Source organism: Pristis pectinata, chromosome 3 (genome assembly GCF_009764475.1).
Source record: "Pristis pectinata isolate sPriPec2 chromosome 3, sPriPec2.1.pri, whole genome shotgun sequence".
Classification (NCBI taxonomy): domain Eukaryota; kingdom Metazoa; phylum Chordata; class Chondrichthyes; order Rhinopristiformes; family Pristidae; genus Pristis; species Pristis pectinata.
The window spans coordinates 58,136,619-58,162,572 of NC_067407.1; the positions used below are offsets into that span (position 1 = coordinate 58,136,619).

Consider the following 25,954-nt stretch of genomic DNA (forward strand, 5'->3'; position numbering starts at 1 on the left):
ATGATACTCGGATAACTTCTGGTGCTCTTGGGCACCTCAGCCTATTGACTGAATTGGATTCCTGGTGGAACATTAAGGCTACGTGAATTTGGATATTATCAAGAGTAGAGTGATTCCGAGCACTAGGTAAACACAGCTTTTGGCATATGTTATGTTTCTAACCTGACTGTAAAATCTCGGAGGGTTTGTCAGACTGAGGTGGCCCATTGTGGAATGTTCAAATCTCTTCTGCTGTCCCCAGCACTTCAAGTGGTGTTGGAAAGCAACAAAATGAAAATTCAAACTTAATCTGGTCTGTGGGGAAGCTGAACCACTTCCCAACATAACAGCAAATGCGTTTATTTATTTTTTTTGTTTCTTGGGGCATGAGAGACTTGGTTGAGCTACACAAGGGATCTCAGTCAGGTGAACAGTTCCATTGTGATTTTACTGTTTACCATGGGAGCTGTGAATACCGAACATTACATAAAGGGTCAGCCTACAATGATGTAAAGACCAGGTTGATCTCAGCCAAGGTTGGTGAAATTAGAAAGCGTGAAGAAATAAATTGAGACACTTTGGTCAGATAAAGTTAAAATTGGGTTCTAAAAGCCTATACATTGATGGAACACAGTGGGAAAAGTGAAAAAACAGCAGAATTTAAATAGCTTTAATGCCCTTGGATGTATTCAGTATGTGAAAATGCAATGATTTATGACAATGGTGTGTGTATAAGAGAAATAATGTGTAGCATGTGTTCCTTTGAGCTCAGGAAGTCTAAAAGAACAGTTTAGAGGGGACAGAAGATTTGCAGTCCAGCATCCATGGTTTGTAATAATTGGGGTGCTTACAGAATCTCTAGAGTTAAAGAAAGACAGGATTACATCCCAATAAAGAAATATAAAAGAAAGAAAGATAATGTAGCGGGGTACAGTTTTCTTTATTGGTAGAGTAAGGTCATATTGTCTTTAGTTGTTTTAAGCTGCAATTTGCAAGGTGTTCTGAATAAATTGGATCAATGGAAGAACATCACAAGATCAGCCTGGATTCATGCCTCAAAACTTGAAAGACAATTAATGTAATTTTTAAAATAGTTATATTATGAAATTTGGGTGCAAAACTTTCCCCTGATTGTTGCCATGTTAATTATGACAAATGTATTTTAGGTAATTTCTTTGCATCTGGTGGTGTTTTTAACTTTCCTAAATGAAGCATGTTGTTTCTACCAGCGAACATTAACAGTAAGATTTTCTGACAAGGTTTTTTTTTCTGTATACTTGTTAATTAAAAAAAAATTACTGAGATTTAAATCCATTGTATTTTTCTTCTATAAAGCATATATAATCCATCAGTACAACTGGTCATTAAATGTTCTGCTGACTTGAGCAGGGTTAAACACAACAAAATAAGTGTGATTTGTTAAATTATCTGTATGATTTGCGGTAGTATTGTTTGATGTTCTTCATCTGCTACAGGTGTACACGGGACAAAAAGTTCAGAAGTGAAAACAACAGCTATTCAGACACCTGAAATACAACACTAATAGTACATTGGCCTTTTTACACTTCACTGCACTCCCTTCAGAAAATGGCCTGAAGCCTACAATTTTATCTTAATCCATAGGGGTTTGGGGTGGGCTAGTTGCATGCAACACTGGACCAATTTGTATTACAATCAGATCCAAATGAGTGGTCTTGTTTTCCATTGCTCGAATGTTCACTAAAACTGCTACTGGTTTCCTGGTGCAACACTTCCTGCCATTTGCAGCAGTGAACCAGATTTTTCACCCCTTTTCAGAAAGGTCAATCTTTACATTATTGAAGAGTTCCATAAACAACTTAAAACCAATAATAAGGATTGCCTTTATCATCCTTTCTTGATTTTTGCCCAATGACGACAACATTGCTTATGATCATCGGAAGAGGTAACACGTAGTGCTGCTCATACCTGTTAATAGACTTATTAGCACCATGACTTTGGGGTGCTTTGTACTTTAACAGTTTTGTTTGTTAGTTTGGCTGTGGCTCTCTGACGTTGTCATGTGCAATAACTCATTCTTAATGTTAACAGCAAAACTCGCTTTTTACATGGAGACACGAAACTACAGATGCTGGAATCTGGAACAAAAAACAAGCTGCTGGAAACTCAGTGGATCAGGCAGCATCTGTAGAGGGAACTGGACTGGCTATCTCCCCTCTACTCTCTCTGTCATGATGAAGGGTCTCGACCCTAAATGCAGACTGTCCATTTCTCTCTGTTGATGCTGTCTGACCAGTTGAGCTCCAGCAGCTTGTTTTTTTTTGCTAGTCACATGGTTTGAAGGTAAAAGCAAAACCTAATCTCTGGCCTTTCTTAAATTGGTTTTGAGATATTCCTTCTTGAGGATCCCTGGGTTTGTGGGATAACTAGTGTAATTTGGAAAACACAGCATTCAGCAATTCGATTTCTACTGAATTCTCAATCTGGCAATTGTACTATGGTTTCCTGGTCCCAGGAAAACCTCATTATGATTTCTTTTGCATTGATCAGATTTAATTTGGGGTTTTCATTCCACTGTATGACATTGGAATGTTGTGATTGAATTAAAGATGAGATAATATAATGGAATTTGCACCAATTCCGATCTGCATTAAAGCACCAGCTCCAGAGGAGCTGTCTTCCAAGTGTATAACTGCTGTCACATATTTGTGATGGTAATTAAGTACTTTCCCTATTAGCTGCACAACCTTCCTATTCATTGGGGGTATAGTGAGGATAACTATTCTAGACCACTATACTTATGTAGAGAAGTTGACTATGACCCAAAAAGTCCCAGATGTGTGAATTGTACCAGATGATCATGTGGGACTGTTTGCACCCTCAAATGTACTATGATAATCAATACTTTGTATTGCAATGTAAAATATGCCTTGGGATAGAAATTTATCCTTCGTTGCTAATGCTAAGGATACTATGCACTGTACTCCACTTCTGAAATTTGGTTCCATGGGAGAAGGCTACAGTCTCACTCGCTAATATACTATATACTTAGTACAAGCAACCAAGGAAGAATTCTTACAGACTCAGGTTTTGATTTGTTGAGCTTGCCCTATTCTAATATAACAGAATCTGGAGGGTCAAGTATTGCTGTAAGTAAATAAGTGATTTAGAAATGGTGGTTATCTTATATTAATAGTTCTCAAGATGAACTTTTAAATGGCTCCTTTCAAAGTAATATGACTGAATTATGTTAGTGCATTTGTAGCCAAACAAGTAATATTGCAATGTTCAGCTAATGCATCAAGATGCAATGTGCAGATTACAGACAATTGGTAATTGGTTTATTATTGTCACATATACTGAGATACAGTGAAAAGTTTTTGTCTGCATGCCATCCTGACAGATTATTCCATACATAAGTACATTGAGGTAGTACAAAAGGAAAATGCAGAATATAGTGTTAGAGTTACAGCGAAAGTGGAGTGCAGGTAGACAAAGTGCAAGTGCCATGGCGAGGTAGCTTAAGAGATCATGAGTTCATCTTTAGCATATAAGAAGTCCATTCAAGAATCTGATAACAACTAGATAGAAGCTGTCCTTGAGCCTGGTGGTATGTGTTCTCAAGCTTTTACATCTTCTGCCCAGTGGGAGGGGGGAGAAGAGAATAACCAAGGTGGGAAGGGATTTGTGATTATGTTGGCTGCTTTCCCGAGGCAGCAAAGATCATATGCCTAGTGCTTAGCAATAGAAAACTGATTGTAATTCAAAAAATCTTAATTGCTTTACTCCAAAAGCAAAGGAAAGTGCAACTTTCTTATATATTTATGTGATGTGTCCATCATATGTATGCCCAGCATTTATTGTCTATCCCTATTAGTTGCCATTTTGAACAGTTGCAGTCCTTTTAATAAATGTTCTCCCACAGTACTATTAGTTAGGGACTTTTTGTTTTTAGACCTAACAAAGACAAGTACTGATGAGTACAGTGTTCAGCACCACCCACTATTCTTTGCTAATGTAGCAGGTCGTCACAATCCATAACAAAACTTAGAAAGCAAACTTGTGCTAAATGGTGGCATAATGACCATTACACACAAAATAAACCCACCTACCTTCCCCTAACCCTCAATGGCCATACTGTGGACAAATTTGTTGTCATCAATTCCCGAAGGTCATAATGCCCAGATGTTAACTAACTCAGTATCTGGGGCACAAGAAGTTTGATTCACCACTGCTGCTACCACTGAACTCAATATCTACCCCCTCGATTACTAACACAGCACCTGTATTGCAGCAACTTATTAAGCTTGCTTCAACAGTGTCATTCTGCCCTCGAGAGGGTGCCTGAGGATGCTACAGTCAGCAGTCTCGTGGAGCACTAACTCTCAAGTTGATCAGAGCTTTCCGATTTGTGTATCAACTATTAGTTTTTCATGGTCCTATGAATGAGCTGGAATTCCTTGCCTATCATCAAAGCACCAACAGCACCAGTATATCAAATCACCATCTATTGTAGCAATGCAAGAAAGTGGGAAAGTGCCAACATTGCAAGAAAAGTGGGACAGACAATGATTGCAGCTGTGTCAGGTTTATTCAAATAAAAATCATAAGTTTGCAGTGTCTTTTTTAAAAGAAAATTGCACATATTGCTTGCTTTTATTATGGATTTACTTGAAGTTACAGATTCAGGTATAATTGCACAAACCACACACCTTCATTCTCATTTGCAAGTTTTTTAATGTTGGAAAAGGATGCCAGGCATTGTTCAAAGAAGAACTTTGATGTTCCTTTCATCGATCTTTTATCACTCCTTCTGTCAGCCACCATTCCAGAATCTAAAGCCATGGCTCATACAAACAGAAAATGTGGAAACACTTAGCAGGTCAAGCAGCATTTGTAGAAAGAGAAATATAGTTAACATTTCACATTGAAGTCATTTCACCATAAGAACATAAGAAATACGAGCAGAGGTAGGCCATCTGGCCCATTGAGCCTGCTCCGCCATTCAATAAGATCATGGCTGATCTGGCTGTGGACTCAGATCCACCTACTTAACTTTTCCCTGTAACCCTTAATTCCCCTACTATGCAAAAATCGATCTAACTATGCCTTAAATATGTTGAGGTAGCCTCTACTGCTTTCTCGGGCAGAGAATTCCACAGATTCACTAGCCTCGGGGGGGGGGGGGGGGGGGGGGGGGGGTGGGGGGGTGGGGGGGTGGGGAGCAGCTTCTCCTCATCTCCGTCCTAAATCTATTCCCCCAAATCTTGAGGCTATGTCTAGCTCTAGTCTCACCTACCAGTGAAAACAACCTTCCTGCTTCTGTCTTATCTACCCCTTTCATAATTTCATGTTTCTACAAAATACCCTCTCATTCTTCTGAATTCTATCGAGTGTAGTCCCAGGTGACTCGATCTCTACTCATAGGCTAACCCCCTCATCTCCGGAATCAACCTGGTGAACCTCCTCTGCACCACCTCCAAAGCCAGTATATCTTTCTTCAAGTAAGAAGACCAGAACTGTACGCAGTACTCCAGGTGTGGCCTCACCAGTACCCTCTACAGTTGCAGCATAACCTTCCTGATCATAAATTCAATCCCTCTAGCAATGAAGGCCAACATTCCATTTGCCTTCTTGATATAACCTGTTGCACCTGCAAACCAGCCTTTTGTGATTCATGCACAAGCACTCTCAAGTCCCTCTGCACAACAGCATGCTGCAATCTTTCACCACTTAAATAATAATCTGATCTTCTATTTTTCCTACCAAAGTGGATGACCTTGCAGTTACCAACATTGTACTCCATCTGCCAGACCCTTGCCCACTCACTTAACCTATCTATACCTCTCTGCAGACTCTCCACATTCTCTGTGGAATTTGCTTTTCCACTCAATTTAGTGTCATCAGCAAACTTAGATATGCTACACTCAGTCCCCTCTTCCAAATCGTTAATGTGTATCGTGAACAGCTGTGGGCCCAGCACCGACCCCTGCGGCACCCCGCTCACCACTGATTGCCAACCAGAGAAATGCCCATTTATCCCAACTCTCTGTCTTCTATTGGTTAACCAATCCTCTATCCCTGCTAATACATTACGCGCAACTCCATGCATCCTTATCTTATGGATAAGTCTTTTATGCGGCACCTTATCGAATGCCTTCTGGAAATCCAAGTATGCAACATCCACCTGTTCCCCTCTATCCACTGCACTCATTATATCCTTAAAGAACTCCAGTAAGTTTGTCAAACGTGACCTGCCCTTCCTGAATCCATGCTGTGTATGCCTGATGGAACCACTTCTATCTAGATGTCTTGCTATTTCTTCCTTAATGATAGCTTCAAGCATTTTCCTGACCACAGACATTAAGCTAACTGGCCTATAGTTACCTGCCTATTGCCCACATCCTTTTTTAAACAGTGGCGTGACATTCACTGTCTTCCAATCTGCCCAGAGTCCAGAGAATTTTGGTAAATTATCACAAACATCTCTACTATAACATCCACCATTTCTTTCAGTACCCTGGGATGCATACCATCAGGACCAGGGGACTTGTCTACCTTTAGGCCCACTAGTTTGCTTATCACTACCTCTTTAGTGACAGCGATTGTATTGAAGTCCTCACCTCCCATTCCATCCATAACATCTCTCCTTGGTATGTTGGACATGTCCTCCATCATGAAGACAGACACAAAATAGTCATTCAAGGTCTCGGCCATTTCCACATTACCCAATATTAATTCCCCCTTCTCATCTTCCAAGGGACCCACGTTCACCTTAGCCACCCTTTTCCGCTTTATCTAATTACAAAAGCTTTTACTATCTGTTTTTATATTTTGTGCTCGTTTACTTTCATAAAGTATCTTCCCTTTCCTTATTACTTGCTTAGTGGTTCTTTGTTGCTTTTTAAAGTTTTCCCAATCTTCCAGTTTCCCACTACTCTTAGCAATTTTGTATGCATGAGCTTTCAGCTTGATGCCTTTTTTTTAACTTTATTTACAGCACGGTAACAGGCCCCTCCGGCCCAATGAGTCTGCGTCGCCCATTTAAACCCATGTTAACCTACCTGTGCGTCTTTGGAATGTGGGAGGAAACCAGGGCACCCGGAGGAAACCCACCTTTTATTTCCTTAGTTATCCAAGGCTGACTCTCCCCACCCTTACTGACCTTGCTTTTAACTGGAATATACTTTTGTTGAGTACCGTGAAAAATCTCTTCGAAAGTCGTCCACTGTTCCTCAACTGTCCCACCATGTAGCCTGTGTTTCTAGTCTATGCTAGCCAACTTCTCCCTCATCCTGTTGTAGTCTTCCTTGGTTAGGTAGAATACAATGGTCTTAGATTGAACTATTGCACCCTCCATTTGTTTGAGAAATTTAATCATATTATGATCACTCTTTCCAAGGGGATCCCCAACTACAAGATCGTTAATTTTACCTGTCTCATTGCACAGGACCAGATCTAAGGTAGCATTTTCCCTTGTAGGTTCACGAACATGCTGTTCAAGAAAGCTATCACTGATGCATTCTATAAAATCCTCCTCAAGACTGCCTTGACCAACTTGATTCACCCAATCTATGTGGAAGTTAAAGTCCCCCATGACAACTACTGTTCCATTCCTACATGCATCAAATATTTCTTGGTTTATTGCCTGTGCCTAGTAATGTTACTATTCTGTGACCTATGGACAACTCCCACCAGTGATTTTTTTCCCTTTACTGTTCCTAATCTCTACCCAGATTGACTCAACATTCTGCTCCTTAGATCTTATATCACCTCCCACTATCGCCCTGATCTCATTTTTAACTAAGAGTGCTATCCCACTTCCCTTACCTTCCTGCCTATCCTTCCATATTACCTGATAACCTTGGAGATGTAATTCCCACTCACCTCCACCCTGCACCACATTTCTGTAATGACCACTAAATCATACCGCTTTGTACTGATTTGTGCCACAAGTTCACTGACCTTGCTTCGAATACTACAGGCATTCAGATAAAGTGCCCTTATACTTATTGTCCTTTCGGAATCTAGTAACCTTTGTGTCCTTTGCATTTGATTTTTCTGTACTCCACTTTTACTTTTCTCTTTTCTAACTTTTGATCTGGTCTCTGCTTTGCTTCCTTCCGTCTTTCTGCATGTATTCCCACCCCCCTGCCATAGTTTAAACCCTCCCCATCAGCACTAGCAAACAATCCCCCTAGGACATTGCTCCCAGTCCTGTCCAGGTATAGACTGTCTGGTTTGTACTGGTCCCTCCTCCCCCAGAACCAGTTCCATTGCCCCAGGAATCTGAAACCTTCCCCCTTGCACCACTGCTCAAGCCACATATTCATCCTAACTATGCTGCTATTCCTGCTGTGACTAGCACGTGGCACAGGTAATAATCCTGAGATTATTACCTTTGAGATCCTACTTTTTAAACTATCTCCTAGCTCCCTAAGTTTGGCCTGTAGGAACTCATCCCGCTTTTTTCCTATATCGTTGGTACATGCATGCACCACGACAACTACTTGTTCACCCTCCCCTTCCGGAAAGCACCCGGGAGGCAACACACCAACCGGGAGTCCCGTTTATGGCCACAGAAGTTCCTATCTATTCCTCTGACCATGGAATCCCCTACCACTATAGCTCTGCCACTCTTTATCCTGCCCTCCTGTGCAACAGAGCCACTCATGGTGCCAGGATCCTGGCTACTGCTGCCTTCCATGATTAGCCATCTCCCCCAACAGTATCCAAGGCTCTATATCTGTTTTGGTATCTGATATATCTCTATATCTGATGACCGCAGGGGACTCTTGCACTACCTTCCTGCTACTGCTCTGCCTGTTGGTCACCCGTTCCCTATCTTTCCCTTGGCCTTTAAACTGTGGCGTGACCAACTCACTAAACGTGCTATCCACAATATTCTCAGCATCGTGGATGCTCCAAAGTGAATCCATGCGCAGCTCCAGTGCTGTCATGTGGTCTGTCAAGAGCTACAGCTAGACACACTTCCTGCACACGTCGTCATCAGGGACACTGGCAGCCTCCATGAGTCCCCACATTGCGCAGGAGGAGCATGACACGGGTCTGAGCTCACCTGCCATGACTGAAAAGCTTTGAGGGAAAATGAAGAGACCAAAAAAAGACTAAGAAATTACCCTCTCCTTACCTTAGTGTTGCTCGCCCTCCTCACTGAAGCCTGGTATTCACCAAAGCCCACACTTCGACAACCAGCAGCACTTTGACGAGATAGCAGAACTCAGTTTGGTGAATAACACTTGACCCGCTGAGGGGTGCAACAATGCATTTAATTTCTGTAGCAGATTAGCTTTTTTTCTTACAAATTCCACAAATAGTCTTGGTCAGTCAAGAAGAAAAGGTCCTTATGTTCAGCGAGCTTTCTTATTTATGGGTTCTGTACTTTCCCTTGTTATCGAGGATGTCAGAAAATCTCTTGATCACTCGGCAGTTAAGAACTTTAAGTAATCATAGCATGTTAGAACATGAATATTCAAAGATAATATTTGATGCATATGCTGAGTATGCATCTGATTTGGATTATTTTTTTGCCCAGTATATAAAATATATTCCCTTCTGATGGATATACGGGTTGTTGTTTAATATTGTAAATTCTCTGTCTGCTCCCTTGAGTAATTTTTGTGAAGCTTAAGATTTATTTGAAATTGATATTACCAAAAAAAAATCAAGCTTTCCAATTAAATGCTGGAATGTATAATTTCTTAAGATATTTTCTGCATTATTTGCCACCAGAGCTTTATTTATTATTGAAATAACATGATCCATATGCTGCTCTTTGCATGACTCCTGTGTTTGCTAATTATAATTGCTACAGTCAGAGTGAGCAGGGGAGTTAGTGAGGCAGTCTATTGGATTGAAATTCATAACTTAATTGAGGTCAGAGTCCAGAGCTCAGAGAACAAAAGTCTTAGCAGGGACAGGTCTGATCAATAGTAATAAATATCTGGCTAAGCTACAAGCAGTTTATTGTGAGGGATTAGCACGGTCTGTGGAGATTGAGAAACACTGGGACTGGGAACTAACTGAGCTGCCAGACATTCATTAGCATGATTGGTGGGATCCTTGCAATCTTTCAGTTGCTCTGCTGGGAGATGAACTAATAACAAACTAAGCATAACTGGAACACCACCATGAAGGCCATTCATCTTGTTTCTTTCATGGCATTTTTCTTTTGGTGTATATCATACTTGCCTGAGAAAAAGCACATTTCGTGTTTCATTCCATGCTATTCCCACTGCTCCGTGCACTAAAAATATCTTCATTGTTCATGGCTTTAGTAATCCATTTGGGCGCCTGCTGCATTCAAACAGAAGTAGACTTTGGGAAACATGAAATGTCCACTAACAGAAAGCTTTAGAACATTTCTAGGTGTTCTGTTCTGAGCAGCAGCTCTCAGCCGAAATCTGCAAAGTGGGGTATACCTCCCATTTATAAAACTTTGGCTTTGTGTTTCCATATAATTTCCATTCCAAGGGCACATGGACTACTTCCTGTCTTATGGTGCTAGTCCTGTTCTATGGCAGGTAAGGTCTGACAAAACTCTTCATCAGTCAGTAATTGAATTTGATTTTAAACCATTAAAAAAGGTTGTTTTCATGAACATGAGTGCTTCAATCACTTTTACTACTCAATAATGCTTGTTGTAATGGTCACATTTCTACCAACGGTGTTGTGCTACCTCCTATATTTATCTAAGTAGCGCAATGCCTGGGGAACCTCGGTAATTTCAACTGTGCAGCAGTGAACATTTAAAGATTGATCTTGCCCATGACTTTGTGTATACATATCTAGGAAAACTGTTTCTCACACACTATGGAGCTCAAGTATGAGAGCCTTAACTATTTTGACAAATAAATTGTGTTTGAAATGCTGGCAGTTTTCTCCCCTATGACCTAGTGCTTGTAATGTAGTAATACTGCAATTGATTTGTTGACTTCACACCTGCTTGCAACAAATGGGCTCTTTTAATCATTTTCAAGGCTACAAAAAACCTGGAGAGAAAACTAAGTTGGCAGGAAGGACAAACATAAAGCCTAAGTATCCATGGGCACAACTGTCTAACCAGGTTGTAATTGTTTTCATTGTTGGTTAGACGACAAAATAAGAAAATAAAACAAGATGCTTGATAGTGGCTGTGTATAAACCCACAGCATTTATTAATATTAAATATGTTTTCTAAAGAATGAGATTGCAAGTTTAATCTTCATAATTTACTAGCCAAACTTTTTGATGCATCTCAACTATGCTGACCTTGGAAGATCTTAGCCAGAGATTCATAACACTCCCTATATTCAACAGAGCTATTTGTATGGCAGTGGTGCCTTGCGATGATGTCTTGTTACATCTGTGAGCAGATCATTCATCCTCTATGCTCTGGAGCATACCTTTTGCTGCCTAATATCAAACAATAGTAAGACCAGGGGTTACGCTGGCACTGAAATGTCTTGTTTGCATTATTCTTTATTTATAAATTGCGGACTATAAAACACTTCATTGAGGCCTCAATAAAACAAGCTTATTATACTTTCCATAATACATATGAATGAACACAATGTACTTTTCACAGTTGGCCTGCTTAATTTTCTTAGTTATGAAAAATAATAAAGGTCCTTCTTCAATGCCTCCCTCTTTTAGCTATTTCAAAGCAAATTGGGATAGATTGCCCATTGCTGCCAGCTGAGAAGCATTGTGTCCGAGAGAAAGATATGGCAAAAGAGAACCAGCCCTCTAAATCAGACAGTTCAAGTGTTTGGCCCATCAGCCAAGTCACCACTCTTACTGAAACACCTCCCTTTGGGCATGAGATCATACTGACCTCAGATGTCTAAATCAACTAAGTTCCTGGCAGTGCAAGTAGAATGAAAGAACATCTGCCTCTTGGGTGTTGCAAATGCACTGTTTATCATAAGCCGATTGGAGACTGGGCTTCGTTGCATTGACATTCACACACATTTATAACTGGACACATATGTATAGGTGCCTGTCAGCATATACACACTTGCACACAAATCCAGGTGGACTCAGATGTAGATGCCCTTGCACACTGTCTCCTCTCTGACCCTCAGTTTTCCCCACCCCATCCATGAGACTCCTGTCTTCCAATGTTCCCCAGCTCAGCTCTCCCTTTATCCTCCTATCCTTATTGTTGCCTTCCTCTCGTATCAGCTGTTGCTTGGCCCCTTTTCTCTCTCTTCCATCTGTTTCACCCTGCCCTTGCATTTTCTCAACCAGTGCCTCACCTCCCCCATCAACTCTTCCCAAGTCCTCCCCACACTCTCCCTTGCTTTGCAGCCCCAAGAAAAACTTTGAAAGAAACCTTTGGTCAGTTTGTCACTGGACCAGGATGAAGCTCTGTGTGAAAGATGACAACCCCACAATAAAAGAGGTCATGCACAGACAGTTTCCATCCTTCATTATGAAGTTCAGCTCCTGGAACCTTGTGGGCAGCCTCAACAGCAATGTTATTGTGGGCAATGAGAAAGGTTAAGGTGCAGGACATTGTCAGGGTGAAATGTGTAAAACTGGAAGTTAAAACAACAGGTTTTTATGGAATACCATGACTATACAATTATTTTGAAGTCCTATTGAATTTGTTTATTTTTCCCAGTTCTTGAAAAATGCGATAGTTAGGAACTTTGTGATGAGTGGATTTCTGCACAGATGTGGTATAATGTGAAGGGTGGCTTATTTGGCACTTAGATGAATCAAAAGAATAAAGTTTGGAGTAGCATGATTTTTATTTAAAAGCAAAATATTGTAGATGCTGGAACTCTGAACTAACAAAATGCTGGAAATTCTCAGCAGTTCTGGCAAATTCTGTGTGAGAGAGAAACTGTTACTATTTCAAATTGACTGGTGAGGCTACAAGGATAAAGATTAGGAGCGAGAGATATGGCTAACAGAGGAGTAATTTTATTTTGTTTTGGATCATTTTTGAGGAATTGAACATCTTTAATTTTTTTTAGGGACTTAATCATTGATGGTAGTGTTGAGATATATTGCACTGGTACTTTTGGAAAGATCATGGTGGGCTGCCACGTTGAGTTGGGAATGATGGCATTGCAGGTAAATTCCTGGAAATAATCCAGGACTTGAAGTAACAAGACAGGGCCATCAGTTTTAAATCCCACACTAGCGTCAACTTAAAAAGAAAACAAAATCATGAATGTTGTGCCAAACCTTTATAAACCACAATCAGAAAAGAATGTGAAGTCTCTGCAGAGAGAAACAAAGAACTGCGGATGCTGGAATCTAGATGAAAAAAACAAGATGCTGGAGGAACTCAGCAGGTCAGGCAGCATCTGTGGAGAAAAGCAGATGGTCATTTCGGGTCAGGACCCTTCTTCAAGACTGAAGATAGGAAAGGGGGAAAAATAGGACCTATCACCACTTTATGCCCACCCCGCCTCCCCTCTTTTGTCCACCTATCGCTGCTCTGCTTTCCCCCCATATATTGGGCTTCCCCTTTTCCTATCTTCTGTCCTGAAGAAGGATCCTGACCTGAAAAGTTGACCATCTGCTTTTCTCCATGGATGCTGCCTGACCTGTTGAGTTCCTCCAGCATCTTGTTGTTTTTTCATGAAGACTCTGCAGAAGATGCCGAAAGTATATAAGGGGAATGGTTCCAGGGGTGAGGAATTATTGTTATGAAGAAAGCTGGAGAATCTGGCTTGTGCTCCTTTAAGCAGAGAAAGATGGAGAGGGATATGCTGTAGTTTACAACATTTGGTTGGTTTAAAATTGGAGAGATGGAAACTGTTCCTTTTAGCAGAGGAATCAAGGACCAGAGGACACCAAGTTACTGGCAAATGATTCCAGGGCTGGTGTGAAGGAAAAGGTTTTACTCACTGAATGACTGCTATGATTTGTATTGCAATGCTGAAATTGTGGTAGGTGCAATTGTGGCAGATTTGTCTGTGACTTATAAAAGAGAATTGGATTAATATCTGTAGGTAAAATATAAACTATAGAGCAGTGGGGGAAATCACTAGAATGGAACTGACTGGATTGTTCTACAAAGAACTGGCCCAGACTAGCTGGGCTCAATGTGCCCTTCCAGTGCTGTAATGATTCTACGACTTTCGGATTCCACAACAGCTGAGGAATTTAAGCTCAATTAATTAAATAATCTGAAAGTTAAAAGAAAGCACTACTCTCAATATTGGTGCCCACAAGACTGTTCACTTAAATTTATAAGGGAAGGAAGTTTGATGCCCGTATCCAATCTGATCAGCATCTGATTCAGGACCCACAGCCGTGTGGTTGATTGACTCTTAACTGCTGTCTGATCTGCCACTCAGATAGGCAATCTGGCACTGGACCAAATATGCATATAGCACTGTTACTCCTTACCTAGTTGTCTTTGTAAAGTCTTTGTGAACTTTTGGGAACTCTGATGTCTAAATTTGGAGGGTTGTCCCACTGACCAGACATAGTCATATTGACCATAATCATACATTATAGCCAATGTCCCAGAAATAGTTATAACAATTCCTGGTTGCATCCTGACCCAATAGCAGGACTGGCCACCAGAGGAAGAAATCGTAGTATACAGGCATGAGGTTGTGGTGTTTGGGACAATTTGTTGTTGACTCCAGACCCCATGAAGTCTCATGGTGTTATGTCAGACTTGGGCAAGGAACCTCCTATTGATTATCTCCTCCCATGCAATTTTCCCCACCCCACAGCTGATGAAATAGTACTCTTCCATGTTATGCAATATTTAGAAGAAGCACAGGTGGTAGCATGGACATAGAATGTACTCTAAGCAAGGAGTCAATATGGATATGTAATCATTGGTCAGCATGAACATACTGGGCTAAAGGGCCTGTTTCTGTGCTGTGTGACTCCAAGACTGAGTTCAATGATCATCATGAAGAGTTGCTCGGTAGCACCACTGCTGACTGAACTGGGTGAGATCTGAAAAGCAGAGTTGCTATACACTAGGTCTGTGGCAGGGGCCAATATAACCTACTTGACCTTATCAATATAAATTAAGTGAACAGCAACATCAAACAACGTGTATGTTACCAACAAGCGGCATGCAGCAGAGAGCTAAGATTAGATTATAGTTCTGTAGTCTTGTCACATCCTGGTTTGAATAAAATAGGTAAATTGGTTTATTATTGTCGCATGCACAGTGAAAACCTTGTCTTGCGTACCGTTCATACAGATCAATTCATTACAAGCAATGCCCTGTTTTGTCAGAGATATGAGCAAAAGATCTCTTGGCAGCATCTTCAATTCAATTCAAGTGTTAGATCTCCTGGATTATGTCATTACCAGAGTGAGGGATTGTAAGGGATCTGTGTCATTCCCACCATGAAAGATGCTGACATTTTTGGGACCAACCATTGAATCCATCTTGTTTTTCCATCAGCCTGTTCCCGATATGGAGAGAATAACAGAATGGCTGGTGCAAGAAAATCATTGTTAAAGGACACTGCAGAGGAAGCTCTAATCAGTCAGTGCATCACTGACAACATGACAAGTCCCAATCATCAGGATCTGCAGTGTGTCAACTGCTTTGTTTGCCCTGATGTCCACCGTAATTAGAACTTGTGAAGAGGATCTTAGTTTCATTATCAGAAAACTCTGGGACTGGGATTAATATTGAATTGTCTCGTTAAATGTCAGGTTTGGAGGGCTTTTGTCTTTTGAAGGAATAATTGCACAATTCCATTTCATTCATCCTATTTGCCACATGTCATTGAATGTTACTTGCATAGGGTCATAGATTGTACAGCATATCCATGCCAACCTTTTTATCCATCTACACTAATTCCATTTGCCTTCATTAGGTTTGTATTCTTCTATGCATTGCCTATTCAAGTGCCTCTTAAACAAAATGATTATGTCTGATTCCACCACCTCCTCTTGGAGTGCATTCCAGATATCAATCACTCTCTGTGTAAAAAGAACAAAACATTCCCTTCAAATCCCCTTTAAAACTCCATCCTCTCACCTTAAACCTATGCCCTCTTGTTTTTTGATTATTGGGGGGGTAAGATTCTGACTGTCCATTCTGTATATGCCTCTTATAATTTTATATGCCTCTATCAGGTCATCCTTCAGCCCCCTTTGCTTTAGGGAAAAGAAGCGAAGCCTATCCAATCTCCTCCAATCCTGGCAGCATCCAGGTGAATTTCCTTTGCATTCTGTACATCACAGCCACATCCTTCCAATATTGTGCTGACCAGAACTGCATGTGATACTCCAAGTGCAGTCTAACCAGTGTTTTGTAAAGATGTGACATAACCTCCCAACTTTTATATTCTTTGCCCTGACCTATGAAGGCAAGCATGTCATATGCATTATTTACCACCCTCTCCACCTATGTTGTCACTGTCAAGGAACTATGTACTGGAGCCCCCAAGGTCTGTCTGTTCATCAACAGTCCTTAGTGCTGTACCTTTTACTGCATATGTCCTACCCCTATTTGACTTCCCAAAATGCAACTCCTTGCATTTGTCAGGATTAAATTCCATCTGCCAATGCTATGCCCAACTTTCCCTCTGAATTTTATCCTGCTGTAGCCTCAGACAACCATCTGCAAACTTACAGGATCACATAATTATTTTTTCAGTTTCAGTTAGATCAGAAATTATATTTGAGCATTTGTTCAATTGTTTGAGCAATGCACTTTTTTATTTCAAGGGCAATTTCCTTCTTGTTTTGAAAGATCAGTACATTTAATGATCAACTTAGCACCTATTTTCCAATTTCAATATTTTCTATAATGTAAGATGCAAGTCCTGATGACACCTTTAAGATCATTGGAAAAAGCTGAAGTGACACAATCACAAAACTGCCCTAGGTTAAACTGAAGTTTCTTTATTAATTTAGCAGGCTCACAACGTTGGGCTCATTAACTGCTCCAAATCTAGTTATCCAGTGATATCAACAGGATGCAGCATTGGAGTAGCAATATTTACTAAATCAATAGGTAGAAAAGTTGTATCATTATTTGTTGTAGTTTTTTTCTTAATTGCTCAACTTTTCAACTTTTAAAACTGGCTTCAAATGGCACTATTATGGATGAAATGCATTTTTTAAAATTGTTTTGTCTCCCAGAAAATGTTTAATTGGAGTCCAGTCACATGGCCAATAATTTCATTGCTGAGTGCTGTTGATGAGTTGAGATTGAATGTTGCTGTATTCCAAAATGCATTCCTTTTTTAATAGAATTTAATAGAAAACTAAACTGGCAGCTTGTTGGAGAAAGGACTTTGATCATTCTTGCATTGTTACCTGAAACTTCATTTGTATTGTGCTTTTATAACAATCAGGCTTCACAATTGCCAGAGTTTGAGAATTGTCATTTATCTTGAATTCCCTATTGGGGAATGGCCAAAGTATGGGTCACTGTATGGTGACCTTTTTAAATGGAAGTTACTTCTTTCTCATGATGTACATCTTGTAAACTGCAGTTAGAAATTGCCATAAATCATTTTTTTTTTTGCAATTTTATATAACCTTAGAACACAATAATGCAAACTGACGAATAAGTCGCAACATTTAGAATTTGAATATAACTTTGTTAATTTAGATGTAGGACAGCCCCAAACACAACAATGCAATTATGGTGACTACACAGATTACTTTGCTTCATTCTCCAAAAGGCAAGAGACAGATTTGATTGTCTCCAAGATGCAGACGTTATACCTTGCCCCCTATTGTATTTTGAATGGTGACTCTTAATTGAAGTGCTGTTTACAGTGCAGGGAAAACAATCATTCTTATGGACCAAAATACTTTCATGAGAAGCTGCTTTATTTGGTGTATAGATTTTGTACATTGTAAAGTAAACTTGTAATGAACTAAGTAATGCATAAAGCAACAGCAAATCATGAAAATTGTACGTGATGAAAACATGCTGATAAGTAAGGACAGAAGGCAAAGGATTTGGTATATTTGTTGACCACTGAATAATTCTACTGAAAATATTTAGCGAGCATTTTGAAAATAAAGAAATTTGCAAAAAGGACAACTGATGCTAGTCCTGAGAGTATTATACAGATTATGCTGAGCTTAAAATTCATAGCTCCTTGGAGTTGGGATTGCAAGCACACAGACTTCATACAAATGTGTGTTTAAAATCACACAGTCTACCTTTTTCTATTCTGTGTGTTCATTAGCAACAGTATTTATTTTCTGGACATTTCACACCCAAAAAATCAAAGAATTACTTCAAAAACCACAATTTCTTAGCTATTTTGATTGTTGTTATACCAAGGTTTAACACAAGATTGTTCCACCAATCCAGTAATTAAGAGTCATTGCTGGAAATGCTGAGCAGGGTAGGCAACATCCGTAGTGAGAGAAAACATACTCAACATTTCAAATCAATGACCTCATGAATGGTCAACAACATTAAATGTTGGCTCAGTTTCTCCCTCCAAGGATTCTCCCTGTCCTGTTGAGCTTTTTCAATGTTTTCTGTTTTCATTTCAGATTTCTTGCATTGCAGTTTTGCTTTACAATTACATCATTCACAGATCAGCCTGAACATAACAACCCGGTCTTATATTTTCATGCATGCAATTAAATTCAATCCCTATTATTATTGAAGCCTCTTATGCCTTTATCATGTTGAACAATCTGACTTGCCTGTTGGTCTTTTCCAATCAACCTGCCAATCAAGCTCATACCTCCCTGCTGCATGGGGATTCATGTAAGCATGCTCCTGCTGTCTTGGATTCAGTTGGTCATTTGAAAGTATGTGGATGTAGATTAACTCCCATTGTCTCAAATTCAAGTGGTATATGAGAGGTAGCAATTTGCAAATTGGTTTGTGCAGTTCTATTATGTTTGCATCTGCACCATGTAAAGTTGCTAGCAAAGGTAATCAAACATTAGGATTTATCTCAAGAACCTTTTGCTTACGTTTTAAAATAAATGACTATCAGATTGTATGCTGTATTCGGAAGGACACATTTGAAGCATTATGTGATGACAGTGATTTTGGGGAAAGACAATACTTGATTTATTGGTGAGGAAAAAAATGTAGGACACATGATTTAGCATTAAAACTTCTTGGATTTATTGCAGAATTGTATTGTGTGATTCAAACTCTAATCACAAAGAGAGACTGATTTAAAATGGCTGGGTTTTATAGACAATTGGAGATCAGAGAAATATTTTCTTATTTTACCTAGCAAAAATAGCTGATGTGGTGTCATTTAATAGCAATAACAAAAATTTCCATTTAAATGGCATCTCCAGTGTAATGAAATATTCTAAGGTGCTTCACAGGAGTATGATCAAATGAAATCTTACACTGAGACATGTAAGAAATATTAAATTTAATCAAACCTATGTATGTTGGGAGCATTTTAAAGGGGAATAAAGTGTGTGTGGGGGAGGTTTAGAGAAGAAATCCCAATATTTAGCTCGGGACAAAAATACTCGAGTTACAAGAACAATTAAAGTTCAAGGTTATTGTATGTGCCATATGATGCTTCCTGTCATGTTCTGGTGAAGTTGATGAAGGAATGATGTAACTGGACAAGGAAACAATTTTGCTGTTTTGCTCCATTACTCTCTAGATAATTGTGCAAAACTATTTTGAGTTACTGAGTAAAAGATGGTGAGAAACCATCTTTTAAACTTCCAGACAACACTCAGTCAGTAGTGTCTAGTGCATGAACCATCTCAGCTGCCATTTACACCTAACATAGGAAGTATAGAACTTTCAAAATCCTTACTATGCGCAGCCATCTCCTCCTCCACATTCACTCTGAGACTAAACCACTTTATGTCAAAGTCACTATCACTGTCTGCCTCATCCTAATCTTGACGCTAACTTTTCTCTTTTTATAGACCCCAATCCAAATTTTCATTTCCTCATGACCTATCTCTGCCAAAATCCTTTAAGGTTACTTTCAGCATTTTACAACCTTGGACTCAGCTAAATGTTTCAACTAATGACCTCATCGATGCTAAGCATTGCATTTCAATCGTTTATTGTTCTTGCCTCTTACCCGTTTACAAAAACTGGCTGCAACTCTGGTTCCATGTTCTAACCACTGGCCCCCCACACTATTGTCATGTCCAGTGTCAACAATATTTTTCTTCTTAAATATTCTGCATGAATACCATAAGAAGGCAAACCATTAACTTTAATTGCTAGTTGTTTTCTAATCTACAAGTCGTTGTGGAGATTACAGTTCTTATTAAGATGAATATGAGATGAGAGTTTAGTAGGAGGTGAGAGTTTAAAATAATTTGGCTGGGAAGTCAAGCCACTAGCCGACATCCTCGTTTTGCTATTTTTCTTAATTTCTTTTACTCCCACCTGTTATTTCAATAGATTTTCAGTAGTCACTTGCTGTAACTAGGAGTAATTTTAAATGGATGAGGATGAAATCTGATTCTAGAATCGAGCTATTTGTTTCAGTGTAGTTGTAATTTGTAATTTGCAGAATAACTTTAAATAAACATTTATCTTTACTGTTGATTTTTATAACTTGGGTAGCTCCACGCAGAATTAGCTTGATTTGCACATTCCACTGTTTTGTAATTGGAGCAGATTTCCTGCAATTGCTCCTTGCTATTATAAGTTCACCCTGGCTTGAAGGGGGAAAATTCAACTTTCTAATATGTATATTCATTGAGTTTTCATGCTCTGTTCAAAAAAAATGTACATGCACAAGACTGTACTTCCCTTCTATATCTTTTATAATACTGATCCAAGCATCAACTTCCCCAATTAACAAACTTTCATGTATGGCCTTTTGGCAGTTCTATAATTTTTTTTGCAAGTGACATGCACACTTTCCCTGTTCCAAATTTTTATCTCTATGAAAAGTAACTGGGTTTAATGCCTTTTTCTAAAATACAACATCAACAGATCAGGCAGTAACTGTGGAGAAAGAAACAGAGTTAATGTCAAAGGTTGATGGTCTTTCATCAGAAGTAGTCAGTTCCAAAAGTTCTCTGGAAAGGCTGCTTATTTCAAAAGGTCAAATTCAATGTTGAGCCCTAAATATCAAATGTTGTTCCTCAAACTTGAGTTAGATATTGTTGGAACAGTGTAAGAGGCAAAAGGAAGTGAGAGGTCGGAGTGGGATGGAAAATTGCAAGTTAAAAGCACTGGAAGCTCAGGATCACCTTTGAGGACTGAATGGAGGTGTTCTTCAAAGTGATTGTCCGATCTATATTTGGTTTATCATGTGTAGAGCAGATCAGATCATAAGCACCAAATGTAGTTACCAAAATGGTGGAAATAAATCACTACTTCACCTGTAAGACACATTTGGGTCCCCAGATGCCAGGAAAGGAAGAGTTAAAAGGCAGGCTTTGCATCTTCTGCTGTTGCAATGGGAAGGTTGCCTTAAGAAGGAGCATGGGTATTGATGGAGATAAGTGACCCAGGGAGTCTGGAGGGAATTGTCCCTTCCGAATGCTGAAATGTTTTTGACTCCTGAGGGAAATGGGTTCTTCCTAGTTATAAATTTATCCATCTCAGCATTTTATCCATCTCAAAATTTTATCCATCTCAGCCTCCTTTTTTCCAAAGAAAAGAACCCTAGCTTATCCAAAATAAAAACAGAGAATGCTGATAACACTCAGCAGGTCAGGCAGCATCTGTGGAAAGAGAAATAAAACTAATGTTTCAGGTTGATGATCCTTCATCAAGGATTTTGGTCTGACATGTTATCTTTTATTTCAGCATCTGCAGACTTTTTGATTTTCATTCCTAGTTATTCAATCTTTCTTCACAGCTAAAATGGCAACAATTTCATAAATCTCCAGTGTAATCTCATCTTTTCTGGAAAGTGGTGACTAGAACTCTATGCTGTGCCAATCTGTGGTATAACAAGTGTGTAAAGTGTTCTAGCATAATCAAGTTCTTGTATTCTGTGCCTCAGCTAGCAAAGGAATGCACCTTATACTCCTTTTTGACCACTATATTTAACCTGTCCTGACACCTTTTGTTGTGGTCCATCAGAATCAAGGATGACATCTGTCAGGCTTGCTGGGTCTTCAAATAACTGAGGGCCTGTTCTTTGACAGCTGGGCATGTTGTTGCTCGGGGATGTGGAATTTGCAGTCCTGGGTGAGTCACCTTCTTCTTCCTCTGCTGGTTCTGTGTCAGCCTTATTGAGCTGGGTGCAGTTTCTCAGCTAGGAGAGATGTGACAGCACATGTTTGAGTAGCTATCCTGAAGAGGGCTGCTCATTGGTGGTTGCAGCTGCCAAAGACGTCCATCCCAATAGGAGTGCCCCTCAGCCATTGCGCAACTGTTGATTTTTGGCTGGGAGCGTCGAGGAATTGGGCACTGCCCCTGTTACCAAACCGCCATCAATATTGGTTTTTTTGAATTGGTGGAAGCATCTATGTGTCATGTTTATTGCGGGGATTCTGGTTCTCATCCGGGGCCACGCGATTTTGGCAATTGGCAATCCAGCCACAATGACTGGAGCATTTTCCTGATGCAGCATTCTTCTGCCTTCACAGCTGTTGGGGCCATTGCTTTTCTTTGTGTGCTCCCTCACTGAGAGTTGTTTGGATCATTCTTTGTCTGGACTCTCTCCCTAGATCTTACAGCCAAGGGTCCCTTTCCAGGAACGTAAGCTCCAGATGGCCTCACTTTTGGGGTCATTGAAATATGCAGGCTTCCACATCACAGCAAAGCAATGATCCTTGGAGAGGCTGCCTTTAAGGATTTGTGGATATGTATTCCAAGGTATCCTCATTTCTCCACACCACTCAGTACTTTCCTAGTTATGGAGTATTCCCTGGCTGTGTTACACCTCCCCAAATACATTGCCTTGCATGTCTCTGGGTTTAATTTCATTCACTATTTTTCCATCCACATACTCTTGTATTTCAAAGCTCTCCTACTCACTGTTGATTATTTGGACAATTTTTGTATCATCTTCTCTATCATATTCAGTAGATTTAAATCTAAATCTTTACAAATATTACTAAAGCAAGGAAATGAGTACTGAGCCCTGTGGAATTTCACTGGTAACAGCCTTCCAGTCTCAAAAATGCCCATCAGCCATTATCTCTTGTTTCCAGCCGATTTCAGATCTAATTTCTTTCTTGGGTCAGAAATATAAAAGTTAACTTGCAGAACTAGAGAGGTTATCTGGCAGTAGTTAAAACTTATTGTTTATGAAAAAAATGGTTTTTAAACTGGAATGTAGAACCGACAGTTTTTTATTCTGGCACAATTAGTCAGTGTCTTTAAAGTACAACTGCACATGGTTCCATGTATTTGAATGGTGAGCTAGTGGAGGAACTTTTTGAGGAGCATTATGTCTTCCCATGTTTAACTGTGCATTTCCCCTAATCTGAATGAAGTTGCCCAGTCTCTACATAAAAATTGTACGTACTATAGCTAGTCCTTTGTTACCAGGAAAAGATCCATGATCTTCTTCCAGCAATCCAGTATCTAACCTTTTCATTTGGAAATTGTTTTGCTGTTCTTTGTTAATTGGCCTTCATATTATGATTGTGAATCTATACTTCAAAAATAATGGCAAGATATAGGGTTATATTCAAATACCGTAGAAGATATTCAGCTTCTCTGAATTCCTGTGTAAGGTCACAGGAATGAAGATAACATTTATATCTTAACGTCTATGTAGGTACATGGAATGATATGTAGATGGGATACTGAAATTTTAAAAAACAGCAAAGTGACACAATATCGTTTTACTTTACTATGCACTTTAAATTATTTTAGCTGCAGACAAACTCAGCTTTTGATCATTACACATCCAGCCTTTGTTGTTTGAAGTTTGCACAAAACCACAGTATTGAGACTAAATTAACCCTACTAAACTGAATTGCAATAATAGTTCAAGCAGATCAATTGTTTTGAAAAGTAAAAACAATTTAAAGTCTGATCAATAACAGAAAAGGCTTAAAGGGATAATCTCCTCAGAATTCTCTGTATTGATCGCAACAAGAATGCTTTTGTTTATGATCCATATGCTGTTAAGTTGAGGGTTTATTGGCCAAATTTTAGCATCAATTTGTTTTACCTGAGGGTTTGTGAACATCTGCATGCCCCTCAGATGTGCTTGGTATGTTTGATGGAAGGGAAGACTTGGAGATTGATCCACATCTTCACTGGAGAAGGTGTAATTGAGTGAAGCAGCATATTTATAAGCAATTTGATAGAAGGAAAGAAAATCATTGCTGAAAAAGCTGATTATTAGCAATTGTTGGACAATGTTGACTGGAAGTCTATAATGTGCTCAGTTGGAAGATGTGTTCTTCTTCAAGTCTGCATTGAACTTCACTGGAATGGTGTGGGAGCCCAAGATCGAGGGCTGTGAATGGAAAACAAGGGGTAGTGTATAAGTGATAGCCAGCTATATGCTCAGGCACGCTCTCAGTGTAGGTGTTCTGCATGGCGAAAAGTACACTTAAATGGTTGCTATGACTTCCCTGTATTCAGGACTTTACTTTCCCGATGAAGCAATCATTTAGGTGTAGTACACTGCTGTTCGCAATTTGCGCTATGAAATGTTGAAGTTAATTTCAAATCACTGATTTTTGAGTTGGTTGCATTTGCAAAGACAGCAAAAGTGCACCCTGTGGAGAACCAGTGTATCACTGACAGTGGCTAATTCACTTCAGTGTTTAGTTGCCATCAGCTTTCCAGAGTAATGAAGGCAGGCACTGTCCAATTTGCCAGCCACAAATTCCAGGCCATTGTAATTACATATCAATAATAAAGGACTGCCCAGAAGGCCTTTATTTTAATCTGTGATACTAACAGTTTGGTATAAACATTTTAACAATAACATTCAGCTACTGTGGCAGTGTCTTTCATGATTTTATCATAAAATGGTTTTCAAATTTGTAGGTGCAATGGTAGGCAATGACATGATGGGCTGAAGGGCCTGTTTCTTTTTTGACGTCTCTTATGATTCTGTAACTCTGAATCTCTTTGAGACATTAGTATAGGAGTGACTCCTCTCACTTGTTGCTTCCAGCTGCAGGGATACAATGATGAAATGTGATCTGTTTTGCACTGATCCACAGATATAGATGAAAATTGTACTGGAGTTTTAGTCTCATCTGTGATAACAATATTTTGCAATGGATTTTTATGATGCTTTGTGGTTCAGTATCTGTGAAGACAAATGACTTTTTATTTAAGTGTAGATTAATTGGCTAATTGAGCCCATTAGTTCAGTGTGACCTTTAGCACTAAGGTTTCAGAGGTGTCTGGTTTTAGATGTGAAGTTGGAATGCTCCCCTCTAACTAGAAAAAAAACAGCAACTAGCTTATTTTAAAAAGAAAATTATGGCAACTTTTGAATTTTGGCAAAACCCCCTCCATGTTTTGAGCAAAAAAATATTGGCAAACCATTTTCACAAAAAAGAAAATTGTGGAAGAACTTGACAAGACAGGTGGCATCTGGAGACTGAAAATAGTTGAACTTTCAAGTCAATGACCCTTCATCAGAACTGGAAAGGTGAGAAGACAAGTGTGTTAGGTGGTAGAGAGAAGGAAGGGTGGAGAGGACGGAGAGAATGACAGTGATATGATGCAGACCAAAGTGGTCAAGGTAGCCTCTGCAAGGGGGAAATCTGAGGCCTGTCACTTTAATTTTTCATCCCACTCTGACCAATCTCTCTGTCTTTGGCCTCTGACATTGTTCCAAAGATGCCTAATGAAAACTCGCGGAACAACACCTCTTCTTCCACTTGGCTATGTTGTAGCCTTATACACTCAACATTTAATTCAATAATTTCAGATGACCACCTTTGTATTTCTCCTTCCACAGATGTTACTGGGTATTTCAGCTGCAATCTGTTCATTTGTTTTTTTTCTCTTGTGTCTCAAACTGCTAGAATTTAAAGTAATTGTTGCCTTAACAACTTCGGTCTGCACCCTGTCACAGATATTCCCTCTTCACCTGCCTCACTTTCTGCAACTTAAAACACATTTGTTTTATCATTTGTTCAGTTCTGATGCAGGCTCATTGACCTGAAATGTTGACCC

At 39.6% G+C, this 25,954-nt stretch overlaps 1 protein-coding gene across 1 annotated transcript in view; it reads left to right on the forward strand.

Annotated features, from left to right (window-relative positions):
• acbd6 (acyl-CoA binding domain containing 6) overlaps positions 1-25,954 on the forward strand; it is a 185,284-nt gene that overhangs the window by 81,224 nt on the left and 78,106 nt on the right. The window lies entirely within an intron of this gene.